The following is an 8,926-nucleotide window of genomic DNA, read 5'->3' on the forward strand; positions in this document are numbered from 1 at the left end:
CTCTCTCTCTCTCTCTCTCTCTCTCTCTCTCTCTGTGTCTGTGTGTCTGTGTGTGATATCATATCTGGACCTGTATGTGGTTTTGAAACTGCAATTTGTCAGTTTCGTTGTTGACACAGGACAGTTGTAGGGTTTGATGTGGGCTTGTCTAAGAAAAAGAAAAAGGGAAAAAAAAACCCTTCTTCCAGGGCATGCCTTTATCAGAAGTCACCCCTCAGTTATTTACAAGTGCCATGGTTACAGACCTGCTAGACTGATGATATTCACATGCAGGAAACAATGCAAGGAAAACAGGATTTGCTCGGCTCCGACTTCGCTGGCCCAAGAATTCCAGGAAGTGATTGTACTCCGCGAAACCGTCTGTGCTGAGCTAGATTGTCTATAGCTTTTAAGGTCAAGTCCTATCACACTGCATTTGCGGTGGCCTTTGTAACAAGGCAACCTGTTTATGAAGACGAGTACACGCTGTGTTGTTTACCCAGCCCATGTGGCGTAAATGTGAGATATATTCTAAACCGTGGCTCAGGATGGTCCAGGGAATCCATCACCCCGCGTTTCTGACACAAGCTTGGGATGGGTTCAAAAAGCAACTGGAAGGGTGACTACACGGCCTTGTGGAACATGGGGACAGTCACGAAGCACCGGGCCCCTGACAGGACAGGCGGGTCTGTGGAGAAGATAAATGTGGGGAGCACTCTGAGTTTATATTATTAGATGTCGTGCTTCCTGGAGTGGCTGAGCCACCTCCTCGGAGGGAGAGAAATGCTGGTACAGTAAGCGACTCCGCGCCGCCGACTCTGACTCCATGCACGGAAAGGGGGGTAGGGGCAACAATGGGATTTATTTCTTCATAAGAGACCTGGGAGGCAGCCAGGCATTCCAGGGCCTTGCTCTGGAATTCTTTGATTTCTCTACAGTGCACAATGACTAGACCTGTGGTGCCCCAGAGCTCAAGGATGCTGGAGTCCCACGGGGGACAGCAGGACTGTTCACGTGCCCAGCCAGTCCAGTGGCCCACTCTGCTCTAAAACAGACCAAGTCGTGGTAGCTTCTAGGTTATACCTAATTGACCAGACCCTGTGTGTACCCTCTCCTTGAATGAGATCCATCCTCGGAGTGATGTTGAACATGCAACAGCCCACAGAGGATGCTGCTGTGGCAAGGATACTAGAGCATCTTGCTTTCTTTCCTGCTACCCAGTACATCCACTGCTACCCAGGCAAACAAGAACCACCCTTTTGGAGATTTTCAAGCAATGTCCCCCAAGGCCTCATACCTTAAAGGGCAAACATGACAGCATATGTGTCCTTAAATGTAATGGACCAAGTGAAACCCAGTAAGTGACTCTAGCTGGTAATCCACCAATATCAATTTAATGTTAGGTTATCGTTAGGATGTTTTCTCCAGGGCAGTGGAATAGATGACAGTAGGGAAAGATTTCCTGCTCAGTTTTCTCTCATGATAAACCTGAAACATACTGTCAAAAACGTACATTCCACTGTAGGACGGTATTTAGTGACTGGATTTTTATCAGGTTTCTAAATCTATGCCTTGAGGTTCAGCATTTCATTCACAGAGATGCTGTGGACCAAAACTATCCTTAAACTCCATATGAACGCTCTCTTTGTAGTAGGTTTGTAGAGGAACACGGTCGGGTGTGGTGATTAGCCCTACTACCTCCTAAAATTACCAGCAAAAGCCCAGAAAACTCAGTAAAAAAATACAACAATAAACTGGGTGAGCCATGGGGCAAGAAGTTCAGAGCTCATCGGACCAAGTGTCTTGAGACCTCTGCTCTTGCCCTTGGCATTGACACCTAGGAAGTTCCTGTTCAATCATTTATGTTTTCAGACCTTTATGTGGTCTTTCCCTGCATCCTCTTTTAATAGGACACATTTGTTTTAGCTTACTGGCATACAGGGTTGGAGAGAAAAGAGGTAACATTAGTTAACATAGCAGGATGCTGCTTCTGTAGCAGAGATCAACCCATCTGTTCATGTGGCCAGCATCCTAAAATGCATGCTTCAGTTTTACGTCGTTCTGGTTTATGTGTGTATCCACTGATCGTTTCGTATGTGTTTAGAATGAAAATTAACCATTTTCGTCTGTGATTCTCATTTCCCATCCTGTCCAGCTGAGACTTTCCCCTAAGTCTTTACTTTTCATCTGCAAAGAGAGTAGCTTTGAAGACTCTCTAAGGACCTCTCCATCCGGATGGGAACTGTGAGATCTGCCTTAGAAGAAAAGTCCTTTGAGAGGAAGAATAGAGACTTCCAAGGGAAACCGGGAAAGCATAAAAATACAAGTCCTGGCATAGGACAAGTTTAAAAATCTCTGAAGGACTTTGACTTTTTAAATAAGTGTTTTCCACATTCATGAAATTCTTGGGAAAATTCTAGGATGCTAATATTATAAATAAGGAAATGGGTTTGTAAGGCTTAAATGACTTTCTAAAGACGCTTGATAGCTACAGGTTTAAGTCTAAAGTCAAGTCATACTGTGCAGCCCTGGAAGAAGGATCGACAACCGAGAGGGAAAGGAGTTCAGAGGAAGCAGGTGGAGAGAGAGCAGAGTCACTCTGTCGTCCTTGGTGCATGCGTGCATCAGTCCTTGGTGAGTATATCAGACAGTCTGTCTTCCCCATGGTTAGGGTGGCAAAAATTCAAAGACATCTGTGTAAGAACATTTTACAATTTTTTAGTGTGCAACCTTAGTATTTACTATCAAGCCATGCATAAGAGGGAAAAGATTTCTACTGCAATCACTTACTTGAGGGGTATCTTTGTTAATTAGGAGAATTAAGTACATTAGAAAGTATGAAAACCATGTTCTATGCCCTAGAGATCTCAAATACACCATCAGATCATGTAAACAAAATGTCAGCATAAACTGCCTCGATGTTTGTAGTGTTAAACCTAGCAAGAATGATAAATTAAAATGAATTCTAGGAAGAGAGAAGGAGAGAGAGAGAGAGAGAGAGAGAGAGAGAGAGAGCGAGAGCGAGTGCTTAGCAGGTAAAAGCACTTGCTCTTGTCAGGGGACCTGAGTTCAGTTCCCACCACCCATGTCAGGGAGGTCACAACCATCTCAACTCCAGTTCCAGGGACTCTGACACCACCTCTGGCCTCCAAGAACACTGCCTGAATGTATTATTCATACAGACAAGCAAGCGCACACATACACATAAAATAAATTAACAATTGAAAGGCTGAAACACTATATGGGCATAGACTGCACAGCTGGTCAAAATGCACAGAATGCTGACTAGGGGAGGGGATTAGCCCCAACTTATACACGTACACTGCAACCCCTAGACCTAAGGCTCCAGGAGCACCACAGAAGGGGGAGCACAGGGTTAATGAACCAGGGTGTCTGCTGTGTGATGCAGTGTTTTATATGTGAAAGAGCAGCTGCTTCCATGAAATCTTTGTTGTTTTGTTTTGTTTTGTTTTGTTTTGTTGTTTTTTGCGACAAGGTTTCTCTGTATCGCCCTGGCTGTCCTGGAACTCACTCTGTAGACCAGGCTGACCTCGAATTCAGAAATCCACCTGCCTCTGCCTCCCAAGTGCTGGGATTAAAGGCGTGTGCCACCACTGCCCAGCTACTCCCATGAAATCTTAAGTATACCTGAAAAACGAGACCAAATGACAAGCTAATGTAGAAAGGCTCCTCCTCTAGGTGACACACCACAGGCAATTAACTAATGGCTGTTGAAAGACAGAAAACCAGGCTTCTCTGGCAATAAGCCTCCTGAGAGCTAATCTCCAGTGGTCAGTCCTAAATACATATACATATAGCCAACACTAAGTGAACTTAGTAGGTGGTATTTATAAATGTATACACACACATCTGTGAGAATAAGAATAGAAGGAATGAGTTTCACGAGTTGGGGTCACGAAGAGTTGGAGAGAGAAGAGGTAGGGGAGAAATGGTGTAAGCATAGTACTAATATATGAAAGTCTCACACGGCAGATTTTAAAACAATGTAGGCTGCAACCAATGCAAGTCTTAGAGAGAAAAGCAATCATTGGGGGCAGGGGTGGGAGAGCTTAAAATAAATGGCATAAATACCAACCTACAAATTTTTTTTGAGAAAAATAAAAAAGAAACAACAGAAGTAATCCAAAGAAAGAAGATGAAAATATAATAAAACAATTATAAAATAAATAAAACCAGAAATTAAATCTCAAAATTAAATCTCAAAAGCTTGTAGAGAGAATGTTCTGGTACTATTTACCAAAAGGTATGTATGTAGGGGTGAGGCAGAGAATATCGAGAAGAACAGAGACAGAAAAGAGAACAAAACTGTTTCTAGAGACAGTTAAAAACTTAAACATGGGTTGAAGGAGGAACCGGCCTTCTAGGCACCACAGGCTCAGAAATAAAAGTCCCTTGCAATTTCCAACTGTTTGAACAGCTGGAAGAAGGCCAAAAAGGAGTAGGAGATAGAACAGTTAGTTGGTGTCTGCAGGACGATGAAGATACTTACAAGATGGAATGGCAGGACAATTGGGCCTCCGTGAACAACTTATGAAAACCAAATATATAACCTTAAAAGAGAATGCGGGCCTAAGTGCCCAGAAGCACCCTCATCTGTGAGATTTATAACAAGAATCATTACGAGCAGTGTGAGCAGTTTGAATGGAGAGGTGGATCCAAGAGCCACGGCAATGCTGGCACAGTGACCGAATTCCCACAGCAGTAAAGTCGTCCTGCAGGAACTTCAGCGCTAGATGATGTCAAAGGAGAACATGAAGCTGCCACAGGCACCAAGATCATGTTAAAGCAATTAGTCACCAAGGCCCCGCCTCCCCTCCCCATCCAACCCAAGTCTTCATTTTCCGTAGTAGTGAATTTTCTAGGTACATCTGCAGCCCCAGTCAGACTTTATCCTGAGACCCTGTTCCGATACTAACTTCTTGTCCATTTGAAATATCTGAGTTGTACATTGTAGCACCGTATAGAGTGTGGCCGCTGCCTACCTGGTTGAATTTCTGGGAACAAGAAGTTATGTTGAAATCGGTTTCCCTTGGGAGCTGTGAGCTAAGCTAACGGAATTGTGAACAGACAGGGCACACAATCACTTGCTGCTGGCACTTAGTCTTCCTTTGCCCGCCCCGCTCTCTGCCACAGTTGTGTGGTGGCCCTTAGAATAGATGGGAAGGCTTCAGGTAGCAGCCCTGGGATTGACCACTGCTGAGCTTGGGGGCGCTTTGGCTGCGCCCCTGCTTTCGTTAAGTCTTAAGTGATGTCCCATCGAAGCCACTGTCCCCATTCCTCCACTTCCACCCTTGGCCACATCTTAGATTGAAACTGCTTAGATTGTAACCTTCCCCCTCCCTCTGAAATTGGCCGTGGGTGATGAACTCTGGGCTTCCTGTATCAAGGGATGCTGCTTTCCCCCTCCTTAGTCCCCTTGTTACCCATCATACAACATCAGACGAGACTGGAAGAACCTGGCCTCCCTCACTTAGCTCCAGACCACACTCAATCACCCGCCAGCAGCCTAGGAAGGGAATGCCAGGTCTTCGACCCTGCTGCCGCCATCAGCCTGTGAGCTTGGAGCTCAGGTCTAGAGGTGAACAGAGCAGTCACGGGCCAGGGCGACTCAGACTGGCCAGCGCTCAGGGTCCTTAGTGGCTATGCCTAGAGAAAGGCCATGTGGAGAGTCCTAAGTGTACACGGTTCTGAGTTGGTTCCTTTTTCCATAATCACTTTGCTTTTACACATTGAAGAGGTTTGAACAGGGCTCTCAGGCAACCACGGCCACCCATTGGGTCTGATATGGAGTCTGACAGTTGGAACACAGGACTCTAACCCGGCAAGGACCTGGAGAAGCTCTGTGTCACCATGTTTGCAGATCGGTGGGCCTGGCCTCCTGGCTCATTGCTGCATTCCCCACTCTGTTCAGGATCACTACATGTTGAAACGTGGATGCATTCCAAAATAAAGGCAATTCGTTTGTGTTGCAGAAAAAAAAAAAAAAAGCCCCAAAACCAAAACCTCAAATACTTAAATACACGCACAACTTTAGGCCAACAACTTTGTAAAGGAATTGAATGAACTTTTAGAAAACACAGAAATGACTCACGAGGAAATAGAAATCTTGAATGTGTCAAGACTACAATTGAATCTGTAGTTAAAAATCAACTCACAGCGAGGACTTCAGGCCAGATTTTACTGCTAACATCTCTTACCTAAGCTTTTTCATGAACAGAAAAAGGCACATTACTTCCCAGCATATTCTTAAGAGAGTTGCACAACCTCGCAGTAAAAGTGAGCCAAGGACAGAACCAGATAGGGAACTCACAGCTCAGGGTTACTGCGATGAATTGCTTTAACGAGTTAAAACAAGATTAAACTGTAAAATTACAACTGTGTATGCCCCATAAAATGTAAACATCATCAATGGTTAAAGAAAATAAACAATCAATCAAGTAGGAATGAACAAAATGTCTTTATCGTGAGAAAACAAATCTATAAGAGTATAAATATCATCTATAATGATAAAGATATAAATTTTCTTTTTATTGTTATGACCATAATAGTCAGTCTCAGTTGTTCTGTGTGTAATACAAGTCCCAAGTGTGTATAAAAAAGGGAAAGAAAGGAGACATTTTAGAAGGTTTAAGGAAGAGAATCAGTTTCTCAGGATGAATCTTCTTGTTGTGGGGCTAGAAGCCAGGCTCTCGAACACGAGGTGAAATTCTAATATTACACTGTATTCCCAGTCTCAGCTTCTCATTATGAAGAGATAATATTATCTAGAGTGAAAATTCGAGACATCAGCAATTGTTCCATTTCAAAATAAGGACTAATGGTAAATCAGTTATCAGAGTGTGTTACTTTTCTACATAGCAGAAACACTCGGATAAATCCGTGAAGGAGTGTCCTGCCAGGCCCTCAATCACAGCGATGACCTGGTGAATGCTCAGGGGATCTCAAAACAACAACAACAGCAACAACAACAAACACCCAACAAGGAAACCCAAAAAACCAGACCACAAACCAAGCCATGATTGTAGCAAAGGGATTTGGAGGAGTGGACCAATTAAGAATGAGAGGGGGCTGGAGGGGTGTTAATGATGAGCAGGTATGTTAGATGTGTGTGAAGTTGTCAAAAATAAACTCAAGGAGGAAGGATAAGTTAGCATGTTTATTTTGCAAAATGATCAATTATATAAAGTGCATTAATAAAAATCTAACCAAATAGCCACAAGGCATATATAAAGAATATAGAAAACTTCTTTCGCTTAGGAAAGGACTCAGATAATGGAAACTATGTCATATACTTCAGTAAAGGTACCTGTATAATGGTTGGGCTCTTTTCAAAGGAGCCTGCAAAGTAATGCCATTGCTGTTCTGTCTCCAACAAGACTTCAGGGGACATAAGGAAGGTGATTTTGAAACTTATTTGAAAGAATAAAGGGTAATGGATAGCTGGAAAGTAAGAAAAACAAGAATAAGTTGTTCCTTAGGCATAGAGACTTAGTATAAAATTATAATAAAAAACTTATTAATAAGATGATGTTGTGCATTGATAAATAAAGCTAGAGCGAAGGAAATGAAACATAGGAAGAAATCCACAGAGAATAGAAACTTTACTTACCACAGCGGTAGGGTTTGAAGACAATAAAAATAAAAATAAGATAAGATATTGTGTGTGTGTGTGTGTGTGTATATATATGTATACATATATATACACACATATAATACCATATCTCATGTTTGTGTATATATATATATAGATATATATATACTTACATATATGCATATATACACACATACATGTCACATCTACAATTTCAAACCTTTGATTATACTCTCTCTTTACACTAAATGCTTCAAGCATTGAACTCAGAAATTGAAAACATAAATATGGAAGCCCAAACCACAAAACCCCAAGGGAAAAATTCCTACTTAGAAATGAAATGCTGAAGAACAGCAATGATTTTAAAATGGAGGACACAAGTCAGGTCCATTAGGAGAGTGAAATAATATCCTACGAAGCAAGAACATGGGGTTATAGTATATTACAATGTAGAGATACAAATAAAATACACATCAGCTAAAATACTTGCCTATCCCTAGGCCTCTTGTATTTAATGAGTTTCAACGAATTAAATTCAAGAATTTAAAGAAAAGGAGAAAAAGCTACACACACACACACACACACACACACACACACACACACACACACAAATCAGCAGAAAGTCCCCAGAAAGAATTACAAAGATAAGGAAAGAGATGCACGGCTCAGAACACAAAGATGCTTATCTTCTTCTTCAAGGAAGAGAGAAATGTAGGTAGGCAGGACCGTGGGGCTCCAATCCACACTCCCCAGACTCAGAACAGCAAAGCACCAGGCTTCAGCTCAAGTCCTGAGGTTGCTGAGTGACGACTGGCGGGAGCCTATATATGTTCAAAACTTTGGCAAACAGGTTTGGACTCCCCAGAATTTTGAATACTCAAAGCATAGGACCTAGCAAGCTTGAGCTTATCATCTAAGAATCTTGAGTATGTGTAACAGGGGGAAAAACTACCCCCAGATTTCTATCTGAACCCCCCTGTACACTCTCTGAAGTAATCTTATGCTCAGAACAATGGGATGTCTATAAGAAGTGGAATATGTTAATCTGTACAAAGGGATACCACATAACACTAAAGATTGTGTATAGGTGAGTTGATATAAGGGGACACCTGAAGGACAGTTTTGGTCAAAAGAAAAGAAGCTTTAGGAAGCACAACTGTAAGGAGGATTCCATGTATATAAATTCCCACCCAAGTCAAAAGGTAAGTTAACTGAATCTGTGTGTTATAAAAGAAAGCCAGAGAGGGAAGGACCTAAAACACACGCCATTGGTTACCTCTGGAGCAGACATCAGTACATATAGCCATCAAAATCTATGAAGTTTCACTAATCCTA

General features: G+C 42.4%; 1 pseudogene; it reads left to right on the plus strand.

Annotated features, from left to right (window-relative positions):
• The first annotated feature begins 1,290 nt into the window (after window positions 1–1,290).
• LOC110308509 lies at window positions 1,291–4,784 on the plus strand (annotated as a pseudogene).
• Window positions 4,785–8,926: the final 4,142 nt, after the last annotated feature.

The sequence above is a fragment of the Mus caroli genome, chromosome 13 (genome assembly GCF_900094665.2).
Source record: "Mus caroli chromosome 13, CAROLI_EIJ_v1.1, whole genome shotgun sequence".
In the NCBI taxonomy this organism is placed as follows: domain Eukaryota; kingdom Metazoa; phylum Chordata; class Mammalia; order Rodentia; family Muridae; genus Mus; species Mus caroli.